This window comes from Pinus tabuliformis, chromosome 6, assembly GCF_031772625.1.
Source record: "Pinus tabuliformis cultivar Carrire ecotype Pingquan chromosome 6, CPIR1, whole genome shotgun sequence".
Classification (NCBI taxonomy): Eukaryota; Viridiplantae; Streptophyta; class Pinopsida; order Pinales; family Pinaceae; genus Pinus; species Pinus tabuliformis.
The window spans coordinates 1,269,822,822-1,269,841,411 of NC_142292.1; the positions used below are offsets into that span (position 1 = coordinate 1,269,822,822).

Below are 18,590 nucleotides of genomic sequence, written 5' to 3' on the forward strand. Positions count from 1 at the left end.
AAAAGTTATTAAAATCCATCACTCTAAATTGCAACACAGGTTCCAGTAATGAGATCCGAAGGACACCAAAAAATTCATGACATAAACCAAAATTGATGTGGAGTTAAGGCAAGGATAAATATCACCCAGTTCCATTCTGCCAAAGAAGAATTTGACCCTCAAACACATCGACATAAACTCACTTGCAATGCCATTAGAAAGGGTTTTTACAAACAAAGACTCATGAAGCACTCAATGTGAGTGTTTGGAATGCGGATTTCCCCAAAGTCGCGAGCTTACTAAGATGATGATGAAACAGAGTAAACAGTGTGTATGCACATAAATAAACAGGAAAACACAAATAGCAAAATTTATGAGAAGAGTGACATATCTTCATTATTCAACCTAGCAATCTATGCGCACATGTACAGCTCAACAGAATGGAGGTATGACGCACAATAAAACGTGATGCCTCCACTCATAATGATAACTCCATTTGAGAGAGGGGAGCCTCTTAAATACATCGAAGCTGTCATATATTATATAACTAAATATGAAATTTAATATGTATTCTAGTTTCGACAATGTTTTAATATGTGAAATCCATATACAAATACCACAGCTATCTGCAAATAAAAGCTATGTTGCACAGGGAGCCACAGCTATCTGAAGTGTAATCCAAGTTCCCTGTGGTATAAGAAGCAATTATTTCAAGTGTGTTCCTCGCAAGACATGCGAAAAGCCTCACGAAGGGAAAGAGCCTTAGAAGGACAAAAAGTGAAGTAAGAAGAATAGTCACAAGTCTGGATTGGCAGCCGACTTTGCTCAGTTTGAAGGAGAAGGATCTCTGTGGATTTTCGGCCCTCATGTAGCCTGAGTTTTATCTCAGGTATGATAGGTTAGGCTGGAGATCACAGGAGTAAAAAGCCAAAGTCTGTGATCAAGTGGACAAAAGTAGCACAGAGAAGCTACAGTGAAAGAGGAGGACTAGTTCAATCCGAGTTGCTTTGGCTAAGGAAAAGTTACCTCTGTAGTGCATCCAATCTCATCTCAGTTCTGGGCAGTCAAACATTGGATAAGAAGTAGCGTAGAAGAGGCCTGTTTCATCCTAGTTTTGCATGGAGAATAAGGTCGAGATACCTCTGCTGTTGGAGGAGGACCAAGGGTGCTAGACTGATGGTAAAGAAGTGCTGAAAGGCCTGTTAAGGTGCAGGAAGGAGGCCCGAATAGCCTCAGTGTAGAGTGAAGGCAAGGAAGGGTGTCTACATGATGATACAGGGATGCTACAAGTGAGAGATGTGACTGCAGGCCTGGATAGTAGTCAGTAAAGTGTTTTGACTGCTGGCCAAGGCAAGATATCATGAAGAAATAGTGAAAAATGTCAGGCCAGGCAGTAACTCCACAAAACAAAAACTGATTCGTATATTATTCCATAGGTAGGTCATTGTTATATACAATAGGAGTGATTGTTCAGTTCATCTCCTGATGACTGTTCACATTCCTAATTTATTTATTTACACAAAATTCCCCCAATCATGAAGATTAGGTGTCAACATTCCCCCCTTAATCTGAAGGGATGTTGGTGAGTCCAAGCATCATTCTGAATCGTTCAAGCTTTTCCCTTCCAAGTGCTTTGGTGAAGATGTCTGCAATTTGCTCATTTGTGGAACAATGATGGAGATGGATTGTTTTGGCCTCAACATGATGTCGAATCAGATGATATTTAGTATTGATATGCTTTGTTCGATCATGGAACTTTGGGTTCTTGGCCAACTTTATTGCAGAGGTGTTGTCAATCATGAGTGGAGTTGATTGTACTTGTTTTACCTGCAAATCTTCAAGAATTTTCCTGAGCCACACAATTTCTTTCGTTGCTTCAGCTGCTGCCACGTATTCTGCTTCTGTTGTGGAATCTGCTGGAACTGATTGTTTGCGTGATCTCCAGGAGACAGCTCCTGATCCAAGACTCATAGCATATCCTGAAGTAGATACCCCAGTTTCTTTGTCTCCATCGAAGTCTGAATCAAAGTATCCAATCAAGCTGAAGTCGTCCACCTGTGTATACTTGATTCCAAGGTCTTGAGTTCCCTTCAAGTACCTTAGAACTCTTTTTGCAGTAGACCAATGTCCCTCACAAGGCTTTTGCATAAACCTGGAGAGGATTCCAACCGCAAATGAAATGTTTGGTCTGGTAGTAGTGAGGTAGATGAGACTTCCTACAAGCTGTCTATACTTTGTTGCATCCTCAAATTCCTTTCCTTCAATAGATGTGAGCTTTAAGTTTTGTTCCATTGGAGTAGTAAGAGGATTGCACTTTGTCATGCCAAACCCGTTCAACAAATCTCCAATGTATTTCTTTTGAGAAAGAAATATGGACTTTGGATGTTGGGTTACTTCAATGCCAAGATAGTAATGAACATAGCCCAAATCAGTCATTTCAAAACTTTTCCCCAATTCCTTCTTTATGGATGCAATGTAGCTTTCATTGTTCCCTGTCATTAAAAGATCATCTACATATACCACAAGATATACAATTGTTTTGCCAACTTTCTTGACAAATAAAGTTGCATCATCAAGATCAAAATGATTGAAGTTGAGTTTCAGAAGATGCTCAGTTAGTTTTTCATACCAGGCTCGTGGTGCTTGTTTGAGGCCATACAAGGACTTCACAAGTTTGCATACTTTATGTTCATGTCCTTTTACAGCAAATCCTTCAGGCTGGGACATAAAAACATTCTCTTTTAGATCTCCATTCAAGAAGGCAGTTTTTACATCCATTTGCTGGACTTTCCAACCGTTTTGAGCTGCTAGTGCAAAGAGTGTCCGGATGGTGGCCCATTTTGCTGTGGGGGTAAAAGTTTCCTCATAATCGACCCCTTCCTTCTATGCAAAACCTTTTGTCACAAGCCTAGCTTTGTGCTTGTAAAGTGAGCCATCAGCTTTGTACTTGTTCTTGTAGACCCACTTGCAGCCAATTGGTTTGGTTCCAAATGGAGGATCAACCAGCTTCCAAGTGTCGTTCTTTATGAGGGCATCATACTCCTTTTGCATCGCTTCTTTCCATTCATCATGAGAAGCAGCTTCTTTAAAGGAAGTTGGTTCAAAATTTGTAGACAAGTTCAATTCACAATCATAAGAAACATCCATATCAACAGGTGAATTAGAGTCATCTACATCACCTCCATTTTGTCGGTTTGAATTTCTGGTTCCTGTTTTTCCAATTTCATCAGGATGAACACTTTCAAGTGTCTTCGTCAGCCACTTTGGGGGACCTTTCTGAGATGGTCCAGGCTGCTCTGTTGATTGAGTTGGGACTGAATCAAGATTGAGTCTCCCAATTCTATCAATTACATCACTTAAAGCATCATCCGTTGTTGGAGTTTCAGTCGGGGAAGAGTGTTCTTCAGAAGAAGATTCCACATGTTGATCTAGAATAAGAATCCCCCCTTCAAGATGTGGAATCTGATTATCAAATTCTTGAAATGATTTCGTTTTTGCGAATCTATCCAAACGATCAAGTTGCCGCTCAACAACATTGTCAGATTTGGATGATTCAAGAAAAATTACATCTCTAGATACAACAAACTTTTTATTTACTTCATCATAGAGGCGGTATGCTTTGGAGGTGTTTGAATACCCCAGGAAGATATACTTACGACTTCTAGCACCAAGTTTGTTTCTATGTACCTTTGGTATCAAAGCATAACAGGTGGAACCAAAGATCCTGAGATGTTTTACCAAAGGAACATGTCCATACCATAATTCATAAGGAGTCTTGTTTCTTATAGCATTAGATGGACATCTATTCTTTATATATGCAGCACATAGAACAGCATCAGCCCAAAACATTATCTTTACATTTTTGAAAAAAAGCATAGATCGTACCATATTCAAGATTGTTCTATTCATTCTTTCAACTACACCATTCTGTTGGGGATTATAAGGCACAGTTGTTTGATGTTTGATCCCATGTTGGCGAAGATAGTTTTCAAATCATTTGATGTATATTCTTTTTCATTATCAGTGCGAATAGACCCAATATGAGATTGTGCATCATTTTCAATCCATTTATGAAAATTCTTGAATGTTTGAAAAGCATCAGATTTGTTCTTCAATAAATAAACCCAACACATTCTGGTGTAGTCATCAATAAATGTCATGATATATTTATTTCCATTTGCAGAAGGAACAGGCATTCGACCACATAAATCTGAATGAATGAGTTCAAGCTTCCTATGTGCTCTTGAAAGTGAATCATGAAAAGACTGTTTGCTATGCTTTTCTAGAATGCAAGCATCACATTGCTTATGTTTCCTAGGAATTATAGGCAAACCAGCAACACCATTTTTCTTCAATAAGCGGAGACTGTCATAGTTTAAATGTCCAAATCTAGCATGCCATAATAAACTTGATGGAAGTGTACTTTCTTCATGATGAGAAATATATGAGAAATGTTGTGCATGAGCAGAGGTTCCTTGCAGTTTGAGAAGCCTTTTTTCTTCTATTCCCCTCATGACAAGTGAGTGGTCAGAAGCTTTTCTTACCTCAAGCTTGCCATCAAACATATGAATGGAGTGACCTTGCTGGCGGATGTGGACCAAGGACAACAAGTTTCTCTTGAGCTGTGGGAAATATAGAACATGATCCAGAAGAAAGTCTGGAAGACCATGCAGTTTAAGCCTGATTGTGCCAAGCCCTCATGGCTCGATTTTTGACTGATCTGCAAAGTATACTGCTCCATCAACATTGTCAGTGAAATCTTCAAAAAAATATTTTCTATGAGTCATGTGATAGGTTGCTCCTGAATCAAGCAACCAATCATTTTTCGAAGAGGCAAGTGAAGCATTAAACAAATCTTCATTTACTCCAATGTTACATTGTGCCTCAATATAGTGAGCGGATTTAGGTGCTTTACCTTTGTTTGTATCATCAGTTTTACCTTTCTGTTGGTTTCTTTTCTGCTCAATTTTGTCCCATGGTAGCTTGCATGTAGAGGCATCATGTGATCCATTTCTTTTGCAGCGAATGCAGTGCAGATCTGCCTTTTCTCCTTGAGAATGTCTGCCCCCCTGCCTCTGAAATATCTTCCTCTTCCTCTTCGTCCACCTCTTCCTCTTGTAGAATCTTGAGCAGGATGCTTTTCTTTATGAGTAAGGCACACAGTCTCTTCAGAAGATTCAGGGGCTGTCTTCTTTCCAAAGGCTTTCTCTCTTTCAGCAAACTTTTTCACAAGAGAGTCAAAGGTTATATCTTTAAGATTTCCATTTGCTTGTAAAGACTCAAGATAATTGGAGTAAGTAGGATAGAGTGCCTTGAGAAAAGCAATAAGAGGGATATCCAGCTCAACCTTACTGGATTTGATATCATGCATTATAGACTTTACTTCAGATGCAAGAGCAAGAGGATCATTATTTTTCAGTTCAAGAGTGAAGAATTTAATCATGAGCTGAACAACTTCAAGTGCAGAATGTGAGTCATAGAGTTCTTTCAGCTTTTGTAAAGCTTCAAAGGCAGTTGAATATGATGAAATATGGTGACTCACCTCTTCATTTACAGATGTTGCGATTAATGCATAGGCTTTGTTGTTCTTGTTTTCCCAAATGACGAGCTCTTTGTCTGAGGTAGGCTGTACAGGGTCATTGTCTCCTTCTCCGACACACACTCCTTTCCACAACTCATTGAAGATGAGGGTGTGTTTTATCATCCGAGACCATTCAGGATAGTTCTCCTTGCCAGTGAGAACTATTCCTACCATAGAGATGATTGAATGCATTCTGTAAAAAAAATACTTCTACTGATAGAAAAAATACTTCTATTGATATACAGTGAAATTGTACTCAAAAGGGCATTCTCAAAAGATTTCAAATCTCTTCCTCATATACCAATATGTACGTCAATACTTCAAGCTACAACTTTATGCAACATATTTTCTCCAAATTTAAAATCCCTCCAATGTTTGATATAAAAGCATCCAGCATTTCAAATATTATGTATTACATATCACTTCAACGTTTTAAATGTAATATACGCCCATTACATTTACATATTACATGTCACTTCAACGCTTTAAATGTAATATATGCCCATTACATTTCACTTCAACGTTTTAAATGTAATATACGCCCATTACAAAATATTACATATTACTTCAACGCTTTAAATGTAATATATGCCCATTACATTTCACTTCAACGTTTTAAATGTAATATACGCCCATTACAAAATATTACATATTACATTACCAAACAATGAAGCACGCAGGCGTGATGATTTCTCATGGGTGAGGAGCAGCGGTGCATGGTCTCTTAAGATTGCGCAGTGGCAGTGCTTCTTCCTTCAGGAGCTCGGCCTCTTTGGATGCACCTTATCTCGTTTAGCCACACAACAATGGCATTCGAACGCAAGTCTCCAGGCAGAAGGATTATGGAAAGGGAACAGCGATAGTCGCAGGAATCGAAAAATACAGCGGTTCTTTACACAGGTAAAAACAGAAGTTCGTTAAACGAGGGGACTCTCGAAATCTTTATTAACATCTCAGGCGACGCCAGAAAGATTATGCAATTGCAGCGTTTCTAGAGCCAACATATATGCTTTCAAAACAGTGTGACATCGTTTCAAAACAGCCATAGTACAAGCGTTGGTTAAAACACAAGACCTCTGCGCAGTTTTGAACAGTCAAGGAGACACAACACATGGAGTTGCAGCAGGGTCGAGGTGGACATAGCAGCGTATGAGCGTATGGGAGCCAAACGCAGCAGAGTAACGTAGCAGCAGTCAATGGAGTAGGTAGGCTTGACAGAAAATGTCAGGCAACTGACACCAACGAATATATGGGCAGCGTACTGTATGGAGCAGGGCGCAGGTAATGGAATATGGAGCAGAGCGTAGGCACTCAGTCAGACAAGGGAGTTACAAGGCACAAGAGCTAAAAAAGGAGCTGGCTCTGATACCATGTCAGGCCAGGCGGTAACTCCACAAAACAAAAACTGATTCGTATATTATTCCATAGGTAGGTCATTGTTATATACAATAGGAGTGATTGTTCAGTTCATCTCCCGATGATTGTTCACATTCCTGATTTATTTATTTACACAAAATTCCCCCAATCATGAAGATTAGGTGTCAACAAAAAAAAAGGGCAAGCAAGGTTGAAGTATTACCCCTCACTCTTTGCAATACAAGAGGTACGTATAATCTTTTGTTATCATATCTCAAGAACTAGGCATAGATCTAAATTGCAAGTCCATTCCCAGTTCTCTTGCAACTAATGACTCCTAAGTTCATCTAAAGAATGATCTCAAAAATCTGTAATCTTAGAAGTCTATGTCGATCATATTGCATGGAATGATAGATCTTCTAGGCAGTGAAGAAATCTCATTTAGGAAATAACATGAAATATAAACCAACAATTTTATACTCGTTGAAAGACATCTAATATATTATAGGGCCTATTGTATAAGAGGTTGTGTCCTCTCTCTATTGAGGACAACGACAATCAATATGATAAATGCTCGATCCTCTCCTTGCATATGAAGGCTAAATTTTGTGCTACAATTAGAGTAAGACAATCAGTGATTAAAAGTTAAAACATCGATGGACTCCATCTCAAATATAGAAGGGGCATATAAATTGCATTTCTAGGGTTTGTAGCTATCACATTAGTATACGTGTAGAACATGCAATTTGAAAGATGACATGTCTTGAAGACTGAATGTTGAAGCATCTATGGTTTGTAAACCCTAGCAAAGTTTGAACTAAGAAAACACTAGAGACAAAATCCTAGGAATGATTGTTTACGTTGAAAGAAGCCCTAGCTCTTGCAAATGCTAGAAATGACATCATGCTGATGTGAGGACAAGGATGGTGAAAATCACAAAAGGTCCAAGATTAAGAGGAAGCTAACTTTTCTCAAAAGATAAGTATTCTATAATTTTCCTCTTTGATTAAGACTATTGTTATTGTCTTCAATTTTCAGTTAGTTTCTTGTCTATGTATCCTTTGCTTGGTTGTAATCATTCTTTCATATCCTCTCAGAGAGGATTGTAGGACAATGGCTAGGGCTGCCCAGACATTGGCAGTAGATGAAAGAACTGGAAGAATGAAGCAAAGAGGACTTTCCAGATGTGTACTAGAAGAAGAACCAAGGAGCTAGCAACTTAGAGGATGCCTTGATTGATTGTAGAATGCTGAAGATGACAGCATTGAAGCAAGAAGGTTCTCTCAGTGAGAGAGGAATGATAATGATAAGATATTGGCCTCTGTTGGAAGAGTTACCTCAGATTTCAGAAGAGCATTAACAGGGAGCCTCATGATTGAAGAAGACCTTGTAATTTTGGATTGATTAAATGATTTGTTTCTGATGATAGAAGTACTCTTGTGTCAGAGAAGAATTTGACACTCAAACAAATTGACATAAACTCACTTGCAATGCAATTACAAAGGGTTTTTACAAACAAAGACTCATGAAGCACTCAATGCGAGTGTTTGGAATGTGGTTTTCCTCAAAGTCATGAGCTTACTAAGATGATGATGAAACAAAGTAAACAATGTGTATGCACATGAATAAACAGGAAAGTGCAAATATCAGCATTTATGAGAAGACAGAGCGACATATCTTCATTATTCCACCTAGCAATCTATGCGCATATGTACAGGTGATCAACATAATGGAGGTATGACACACAATGAAAAGTGATGCCTCCACTCATAATGATAACTCCATTTGAGAGAGGGCAGCCTCTTATATACATTGAAGCCAATATATGATATAACTAAATATTAAATTTAATATGTATTTTAGTTCTCAACAATGTTTAAACATGTGAAATCCATATACAGATACCACAACTATCTGTAAATAAACGCTATGTTGTGCAAGGAGCCACAACTATCTGAGGTGTAATCCAAGTTCCTTGTGGTATAAGAAGCAATTATCTCTAGTGTGTCTACTCTCAAGAAGTTCGAAAAGCCTGAGGACGTGACAAAGCCTTAGAAGGACGAAAAGTGAAGCAAGAAGATCAGTCACAAGCTAAGTCACCTGACACGGGGATTCGGGACACGTAGGATTCGAGATTCGTGGTGTCAGATTCGGACACGCTGACCCCCTAGAACAGGACACGTTATATATTATTTTATAATATATATATATATATATATATATATATATATATAAAATATACATATATATTAAAAATTAGATATTATCATATTTCTTACACAAATTTTAGTTAATGATACAAATTTATTGATTTCAAACATAGATCTTCATCTATAGCTATTAGCATGCATAGTACATACAAAATTCAAATAAATGTCAGTGGTACTAGTCACATAAATGATAAATCTATTAAAAATTTAAATCATGATTCATAATTCATAATTCATAACTGAAAGACAACTTACAACTACAAGATAGTAAGATAAACACACTGACAACTGTAGTTTTCTCATTAAGTCATTAAATCAAATGTGTTACATAGGTAGTGTTGGTGCAATGCCAATGGCAAATAGAAATAGAAAATATAAAACAACTACAGGTATACAAGCCTCAAGGCATCAATCAACATCACTGTCCCCATCATCATGGTCCCCACTGCTCTCCTCTGCATCCTCCTCCTCCCCTGTATCCATAGTCGTCTCTGCATCTGCTGGTATGGAGGTTGACCCCTCTAAGTCATCAAATCTAACAGGCTCTAGCACTGGATCATTGAGATCCATGTTGGCCAATGCTAACTCAACAGTGGTGTCCAGACCCATATCATCAGGAACAGTGTTACTTGGGAGTGGGAGCGAAAGCGGGGAGCGGGAACGACATATTCAGAAGCTCTTGGTTTGGTGCTCTTGATTAAATACGAGTTCCATACCCTAATACATGACAAAATTCAATGGAAACATTGCAATCCCCCAATCCTAAAATCCTGAAAAACTGATAAGTCTGCTAGATTTTGAATGAAATCTAAAATTCTACTTTCTCCATATGAAATCCAATGAGGCCGGAACCACTCTCAAACATCCTGAGTCATTTCATGGTAATGTTAAAAATTTAAGTAAAAGGATGAAAATGAAGATTAAGGAGAATGTCACTTTTACTTTAAGAATTTAACATTACCATGAATAGCATATCAATACTAGGGCCTAGACTTGATCATGAAGCTGCCAAAATGCTCTACTCCTTGTTGCAACAGCACAAATCACTTGCCAACAGCACAAATCACTTTCCAAATGAAAATATTAACGAGCAAACACGCCCTTTTCATTCCCGCACTGAGCTTAGCGAGTCCTGGAAATAGGACATGTGTCCCAAAATCGCGACACGCTTTTAAAAATCGTGACACGACCTCGGATTCGACGTGTCAGAAACGGACACGATGTGTCATATGATTTGGACACGAATCCGGACCGAATCGTGTCGGATTCGCTGGATTCAGGATTCATAGGGGGTTTAGGACAAATTCAGTGACTTAGGTCACAAGTCTGGATTGGCAGCCAAGTTTGCTCAGTTTGAAGGAGAAGTATCTCTATGGATTTTTGGCCCCTGTGTAGCCTGTGTTTTATCTCAGGTATGATACTGTGTTTAGGCTGCAGATCTCAGGAGTAAAAGGCCAAAATCTGTTATCAAGTGGACAAAAGGAGCACAAAGAAGGTACAACGAAAGAGGAGAAGGACTAGTTCGATCCGAGTTTCTTTGTCTCAGGGAAAGTTACCTATGTAGTGCAACCTATCTCATCTCAGTTATGGGCAGTCAAATGTGGGATAGGAAGTGGCTTGTTTCATCCTAGTTTTACATGGAGAATAAGGCCGAGATACCTCTGCTGTTGGAGGAGGACTGAGGGTCCTAGACTGCTAGTAAAGAAGGGCCGAAAGGTCTGTTAAGGTGCAGGAAGGAGGCTCGAGTAGCCTCAGTGTACAACAAAGGCAAAGAAGGGCTTCTATGTGATGATATAGGGGTGTTACAATTGAGAGATGTGACTGCAGGCCTAAATAGTAGTTAGTAAGTGTTTTGACAGCAAGCCCAGGAAAAATAGCATGAAGAAATAGTGAAAAAGGACAAGCAGGGTTGAAGTATTAAGTTTTAACCCTCACTCCCTGCAATACAAGTGGTACGTATAATCTTCTGTTATCATATCTCAAGAACTAGGCATAGATATAAATGAGAAGTCCATTCCAAGTTCTCTTGCAACTAATGACTCCTAAGTTCATCCAAAGAATGATCTCAAAAATCTGTAATCTTAGAAGTCTATGTAAATCATGTTGTATGGAATGATAGATCTTCTAGGCGATGAAGAAATTTCATTTAGGAAATAACACAAAATATAAGGTAACAATCTTATGCTCAATGAAAGACATCTAATGTATTATAGGGCCTAATATATAACAGGTCGTGTCCTCTCTCTCTTGAGGACAACAAGATAATCAATATGATAAATGCTCAATCCTCTCCTTATATATGAAGGTGAAGTTTTGTGCTACAATTAGAGTAAGACAATCAGTGATTAAAACATCGATGAGCTCCATCTCAAATATAGAAGGCATATAAAAGGCATTTCTAGTGTTTGTAGCTAACACATTAGTATATGTGTAGAATTTGCAATTTGAAAGAAGATAGGTCCTGAAAAATTTGGATTTTGAAGCACCTAGGGTTTGTAAACCCTAGAAAAGTTTGAACTAAGAAAAACATAGAGACAAAATCCTAGGAATGATTGTTTACGCTGAAAGAAGCAACCCTAGCTCTTGGGAATGACAGGAATGACATCATGCTGATGTGAGGACAAGGATGGTGAAAATCACGAAAGGTCCAAGATTAAGAGGAAGCTGAATTTTCTCAAAAGATAAGTATTCTATAACTTTCCTCTTTGATTAAGAATATTGTTATTGTCTTTAATTTTCAGTTAGTTTCTTGTCTATGTAACTTTTCTTGGTTGTAATCATTCTTTCATATCCTCTCAGAGAGGATTGCAGGACAATGTCTAGGGCTGCCCAGACATTGGCAGTAGATGAAAGAACTGGAAGAATGAAGCAAAGAGGACACTCCAGATGTGTAAGAGAAGAAGAATCGAGAAGCTGGCAACTTAGACGATGCCTTGATTGATTGTAGAATACAACAAATGATAGCGTTGAAGCAAGAAAGTTCAACCAGTGTGAGGGAAAGGATCATGATAAGACATTGGCCTTCGTTGGAAGAGTTACCTCAGATTTCTGAAGAGCATGAATAAGGATCCTCATGATTGAAGAAGACATAGTCCTTTGGGATTGATTAAATGATTAATTTCTGACAATAGAAGGACTCTTGTGTCAGAGAAGAATTTGACCCTCAAACACATCAACATAAACTCACTTGCAATGCAATTAGAGGGTTTTTACCAATGTTCCACCAAGACTCCGGGATAGGGAGACATGGGTGCGGGGAGACGCACAAGGGGGACGTGTGGGAGTACCTTCAAATTTTAGGGAAATTTAGGTGGGACGGGGGGGACGTCGGGGTATATATAATTTTTTTCCTTTTTATATATATATATATATATATTTCAAATTCATATTCAATAATGAAAGCATAAATACAACGATACATACATAATTGAATTAAATAATGAAATACACTGATCCATACTCATCATCCTTACTAATACATACATGACTCATCCCTAAACCAGGGGATTCAATAATGAAATACTCTGATCCATATTCATTAATCATTATTCACCATTCTAGAATCTACATTGATTTAAAAATTAAATTCATCATTCTAGTTTCTAAATTGATTTAAAATTAAAATTCATCATTCTAGTTTCTAAATTGATTTAAAATTAAAATTCATCATTCATCATTCTAGAATCTAATTAGTAATTTAGCACTAAGCAAAATAGGCCATAATAGATATGGAAATTTGAAGACTGGAATAGTAAATTGATATAACTAAAACTCAAAAATAGTGTGGTGATGAGTCTAAAAGTCACTCTAAAGTACACATAGGGCTTGGTGCTCTTGATTAAATACTAATTCCATACCCCTGTACATGTCAAAATGCAATGGAAACATTGCACTCCATCGAATCTTGAATTCCTGAAAAACAATTAAGTCTGCTGGATTTTGAGTGAGATCTAAAATTCTCCTTTCTCCATATGAAATCCAATGAGGTCGGAACCACTCTCAAACATCCCGAGTCATTTCATGGTAATGTTAAAAATTTAAGTAAAATGATGAAAATGAAAGATAAAGGAGAATTTACCATTACCATGAATTGCATGGCATTAATAGGGAAATATGGTCACTGTCATAAATCATTGTTTACAAGCAAATTTAAGGGGGGACACATAGACCATTTTGAGGGGGCACGCCCAGGCGCTCCCCTTTTGGGGAGTCACATCCCCCACATTGGGGAAACGGCCCCCGCTGCGTCTCCCCATGTCTCCGCAAAAGCGGGACGTAGGGAAACGTTTCCCCAGATGTCCCACAGTCCCGAGTGTGTGGGGTGTGAGGGGTGCACGCACTTGACCTTGGGGGACGCGTCCCTATGGAACACTGGTTTTTACAAAGAAAGACTCATGAAGCGTTGATTTGGGGTAGCACCGGATGTGCTCTAGCCACGACATTTGGTGGAGAGGTTGGGGCACATGAGATCTCCAATACCCAAAATGGGTTTGGGTAGATTCTAAACAGATAAGGAGATATTAAAATAATTAATAATTTTCCTTAAGTATAAACTTAGGGAAAATAAAATATTAATGTGATTAATATGAATTTGTGTTAGAATGGTCCAAAAGACATTGATCAAGCCAGATCTAATCTTAGCCGTTGATTAGGGACTTAATCTTGGTCATTGAGATGTCAACAGGAAAAGTATAAGAGGAGGCTTGAGGGTCACTTGGAGAGTACACCTGATGATCAATCATTCTATTCTCTAGAGCGGGGTTTGCTAAGAGAGATAGAATCAGTGATCGGGAGAGCAGCTGAGGGGCATTGAGTACAGAGAAACAGAGAAGGCAGAGATTGTGTCGATAGAGCAGCGCAGCAACCAAGGAGGGTGACGCAGAGCCAGTAAGGGCTCATGCAGGGCCACGCAGAGGCAGCCACCTGTTGTGCAGAGCACCAGAGGGGCCAGCGCAGCTGATGCAATGGCTCCCAGAGTTGATGCAGGGCCAACTGAGACAGAGCGGCTGACGCAGTCCAGATTGGGCAGACGTTGGGGTTGCAGAGCAGTTTTGTGTTGAGGAGCTGCCAAGAAGGATTTTCTAGGGTTTTAGCCAAGAGATTTATCTCAAACTGTGAGGTATAGATGCTAAGGAAATTCTCTGTTGGGTAGGCAAATTTCAGCACCTAGATTGTACTCTGATATTGCTTAAAAGAAAACCCTCAGATAGCTGCACTGGTTTTCTTGCTTTGGGTTTTTCCGGGGACATTGTCCAAAAATAATGGTGTCATGTGGTGTGTTTGTTCTTGTTTCTTTTAGTTGCTGATCTGTAATATGTTGAGCATGCATTGGTGTTTATTTTCAGTATTTACTTTGTAAATAACTTGTTAAAGAAAAATAACAAGTAGGTAGGAATAAATCAGAAAAGGTGCATGAAGGGTTTCTAAACTAAGTAAACTTAGAAACTTCAACATGGTATCAGAGCGTGATTGCAGATCACAGGAGGACTAAAAGACATTAGTTGAGCGGAGCAATAGCAGCAAAAAACAGTTGTCCCGAGGTGACATAAGCTGTTTCTAGTAGTGCAGAAGCCAAGGAAGTGTGACGCAGAGCCAGCCAGAGCCACGCAGAAGAAGCTAGGAACTGCGTAGAGCCTCAGAGAGGCCAGTGTTGCTTACGCAGAGGGCCAGAGGGTTGACGCAGGGCATCCCAGGGCTAGGGCAGAGGGGCTGACGTAGTTCACAGAGAGGCAGTTGCTGGAGTCTAGAAGGCTGTAGAAATATTGCGGAGCAGGGTCGGAGGAGTTGTTACCGAGGGGTTCTAGCCGAGGAACCTGGATTAGCAGTGCAGTTGCACAAGATGATCAGAGTAGGGGACATCTCGACAACTAGCAGAAGGATTTCTAGGAGGGAAATCAGGACTCAGAGGGAGTCCAGAAGAGAACTTCCGGATGGGGAGTAGAGACTCAGACAAGTCGAACAGAGAACTTCTAGGAGGGAAGTAGAGGAGCATCATGGAACTACACGGGGTAAGAGACCAAGATAGGTTGGACAGAGCATCGAACTTCACAGTTTGGAAGGCCAGAGTCTTATTAGTGCTTGACAAGAATCGTGTCAAGAACTTCGCCTTAAAGGTTATAGTTGTCCCAGTCGACCCCAATGAAAATGAAAGGTACGAAGAGGCGATGGCGAGGGCCAAGTGCATTATCCTTGACGGGGTCAAGGATCATGTGGTACCACATATCGCCGAGAAGGAAACGACAGTTGAGATCTGGGAGGCTCTCAAGAACTTATACCAGCATACTTCTGTGCAAAGAAGAATGTTGCTCGAGAACCAGATGAGGTCGTATCAGATGAAGAAGGGTCAATTGATTGACACCTTCCTTGGAGGACTGAATGAGATCCGAGACTAGTTGACTGCTATAGGAGCGACACCAGATCAGGAGCTTATGGTGCGGACAACCCTAAATGTTGTCTCAGAATATTGGGAACTGTTTATCCAAAGTATCATGGGCAGAGGGACTCTCCTACCTTGGGACGAGATGTGGGAAGCTCTTCGCCAGGAAGAGATCAGACGACAGTCGAAGATAGGTAGCAGCAGCAAAGGGATTAAAGTTCAGCAGGAGGAGGAGGATGTGGCCCTAGCATTTGAGGGAAAGCAGGAGAAGTAGAAGAAGAAAGATCTCTACAAGATCAAGTGCTTCCACTGTGGGGAAATGGGTCATTATGCGACCCAGTGCCCAAGGAAGAAGAGTAAGTGAGTCTTCCGAGACTAAGGCAGCGCCAACATGGGCAGAGAAGGAAGTTTTGAGAGACGATGACTATGCCATGAGTGCACACACGCCACTTGAGCGGAAGTGGGGAGACATCGAGCTATAGTCAGGAGGACTACAGGCGATGAGGGGCAGGATCCTTGAGGTACCCAGCCTCTTGGATTAGCCCTTGCTACAGGAGCCCCGACGAGGAGTAGCAGGACTGGCTGGGTGGGTAGAGACATATGCGGATGGAGCGACATAGAGAGATACAATGCAGGAGTCTCGACACAGCGTAGAGCTAGCAGGTTGCAGCAGTGCGAGAGGCATAGGAGTGTTGCACCAGTGTAGGAAGGCACAAAGAGGTGTGCAACAGTGCGAGATGCCGGGAGTTGTTAGGGAGTTGTTGCAGCAGCACAGAGGTTAGAGAGGGAGCACTTGTCAACGACAGAAGGAGCTTCAGCATCAGTGGATGTTTCTAGCCCAACAGGGAGGTCAGTTGGGAGAATAGTTACTTACTTCTCAGTAATTGAGTTGCAGTGCAGCAGTGCGCAGCACGATGCAACATGATGAGAGGAGGTGCAGTGTGGATGTAGTGCTGGGAGAAAGGACCAGCAGCAGCACGGATGCAGAGGGAGCCGTCGTACAAATGCAGCAGTGGCAGTGGCAGAACCATGGGCAGCAATACAGGTACAGCAGTGCAAAGGATGTTGGGCAAGAAGGCCTAGCAGTTACCGATGCCAGATGATCAGAGTAATACTCAGTGAGGAGTATTGCTAGAGCACAGTTCTCGCTAAGAGTGAGTGTTGATTTGGGGTAGCATCGGATGTGCTCTAGCGATGAAATTTGGTGGAGAGGTTGGGGCACATGAGATCTCCAATACCTAGAAAGGGTTTGGGCAGATTCTAAACAGATTCGAATATATTAAAATAATTAATGTGTATTAATATGAATCTATGTTAGAATGGTCCAAAAGACATGGATCAAGCCAGATCTAATCTTAGCCGTTGATTAGGGACTTAATCTCGGCCGTTGAGATGTCAACAGGAAAAGTATAAGAGGAGGCTTCAGGGTCACTTGGAGAGTACACCAGATGATCAATCATTCTATTCTTTAGAGTGGGATTTGCTAAGAGAGATAGAATCAGTGATCGGGAGAGCAGTTGAGGGGCATTAGTACAGAGAAACAAAGAAGGCAGAGATTATGTCGGGAGAGCAGCACAACAGCCAAGGAGGGTGATGTAGAGCCAGCAAGGGCTCATGCAGGGCCACGCAGAGGCAGCCAAGTGTTGCGCAGAGCACCAGAGGGGCCAGCGCAGCTGACGTAGAAGCTCCCAGAGATGATGCAGGGCCTTCTTGGGTTGACGTAGGCCAACAAAGGCTGACGCAGGGCCAGCGTGAGACAGAGAGGGGTTGACGCAGTCCACATTGGGCAGACGCTGGGGTTGCAGAGCAGTTTTGTGTTGAGGAGCTGCCAGAAGGATTTTCCAGGGTTTCAGCTAGGAGATTTCTCTCAAACTGTGAGGTATAGCTGCTAAGGAAATTCTCTGTTGGGTAGGCCAGTTTCGACACCTAGATTGCACTCTGATATTGCTTAATAAGAAAACCCTCAGATAGCTGCACTGATTTTCTCGCATTGGGTTTTTCCGGGGACATTGGTCCAAAAATAATGGTGTCATGTGGTGTGTCTGTTCTTGTTTCTTTTAGTTGTTGATCTGTAATATGTTGAGCATGCACTGGTGTTTATTTTCAGTATTTACTTTGTAAATAACTTGTTAAAGAAAAATAACAAGTAGGTAGGAGTAAATCAGAAAAAGTGCATGAAGGGTTTCTAAACTAAGTAAACTTAGAAACTTCAACATGAAGCACTCAATGTGAGTGTTTGGAATGTGGATTTCCCCAAAGTCATGAGTTTACTAATATGACGATGAAACAAAGTAAAATAGTGTGTATGCACATAAATAAACAAGAAAGCACAAATAACAACATTTATGAGAAGACAAAGAGACATATCTTCATTATTCCACCTAGCAATCTATGCACATATGTATAGGCGATCAACAAAACGGAGGTATGACACACAATAAAAGGTGATGCCTCCACTCATTGTAATGACCCATTTCGAAATACACATAGAATATGATTACTAGCATGCATGCGGGACATGTATATGATAGCTACATATGCATGCATCGCATGTACTGCACTAGTATACTTACTAACCGGTGATGAAAATATCCAAGTATAGGATAAGTAAAATAATTATTGAAAATACGAAGTAAATACCTAACTCAGAGGGGATATAATGACCACTTGGGGTACTTAATATGTGTACCACCATCATAAACTATAATATATTATACCAAATAAAAGGTAAATGCAAGGCGTTATACAAATGGCGTTATAATATATATATATATATATATATATATATATATATATATATATATATATATATATATATATATATATCATACAAGACTAATGGGAATTGTAATATATTTTTATACAAACAAAAGGGGGAAATTATAAAATACATATACAATATATTAACCAAATAAAAAGGAACTATAAATTATTATTAATTGTTAATTGTATATTTTATATAAAGGGACTAAAGGAAATTAACTAAAAGGAATATATTATATCAACCAAGGAAACAAGCAAAACAAATCCCTAGTATGCATGAGATAAAAGAAATTAAGTAATTTTTTTAACCAACTATGTCAACTCA

At 39.8% G+C, this 18,590-nt stretch overlaps 1 protein-coding gene across 2 annotated transcripts in view; it reads right to left on the bottom strand.

Annotated features, from left to right (window-relative positions):
* The window catches only part of SCD1 (stomatal cytokinesis defective / SCD1 protein (SCD1)), a 470,752-nt gene that overhangs the window by 35,101 nt on the left and 417,061 nt on the right, over positions 1 to 18,590 (bottom strand). The gene's annotated exons all lie outside the window — the stretch shown is intronic.